Raw genomic sequence first — 475 nt, forward strand, 5'->3', positions numbered from 1 at the left:
CACACACACACACACACACACACACACACACACACACAGAGTTAACAGAGGTCTATCCCTACATGTTCACTAACAAGGTTTCTTTTCCTTCCAGCTGCTGGCTTCAAACACACCGAGTGGTTTGTATGATAAATTAACTGCCAGCCATTTATGTTGTAAATAAATGCATATAAAAACCATACACTGTCTGAATAACTACAGAACACAAGACTTTCTACTCATAAAGACCTTTAATAGAAAGACATGTGACAACATTTTCATAAATAGTATTAAGTGTAGCTGCCAAGATTTTATGTTGGAAAACATGTAAAAATCAGTCCAGAAAAATACAGAGGGTCTGTCCTGCTCCCCGTCAGAGTGCCGAGTATCAAACCGACACTGCAGTGACACCTGCTGAGCAAGACATGCTGGCATTGTGTAAATGGTAGATGGGTGAAGAGACCCTGGACCCCCCGTGGAAGATGTGAAAAAAATC

General features: G+C 41.1%; 1 protein-coding gene across 1 annotated transcript in view; it reads right to left on the reverse strand.

Moving 5' to 3' along the window:
• LOC111667091 (butyrophilin subfamily 1 member A1) overlaps positions 1 to 475 on the reverse strand; it is a 6796-nt gene that overhangs the window by 4492 nt on the left and 1829 nt on the right. The window lies entirely within an intron of this gene.

This window comes from Seriola lalandi, unplaced genomic scaffold, assembly GCF_002814215.2.
Source record: "Seriola lalandi dorsalis isolate HSWRI2012SDOR001 ecotype SW California unplaced genomic scaffold, Sedor1 jcf7180002054683, whole genome shotgun sequence".
NCBI lineage: Eukaryota > Metazoa > Chordata > Actinopteri > Carangiformes > Carangidae > Seriola > Seriola lalandi.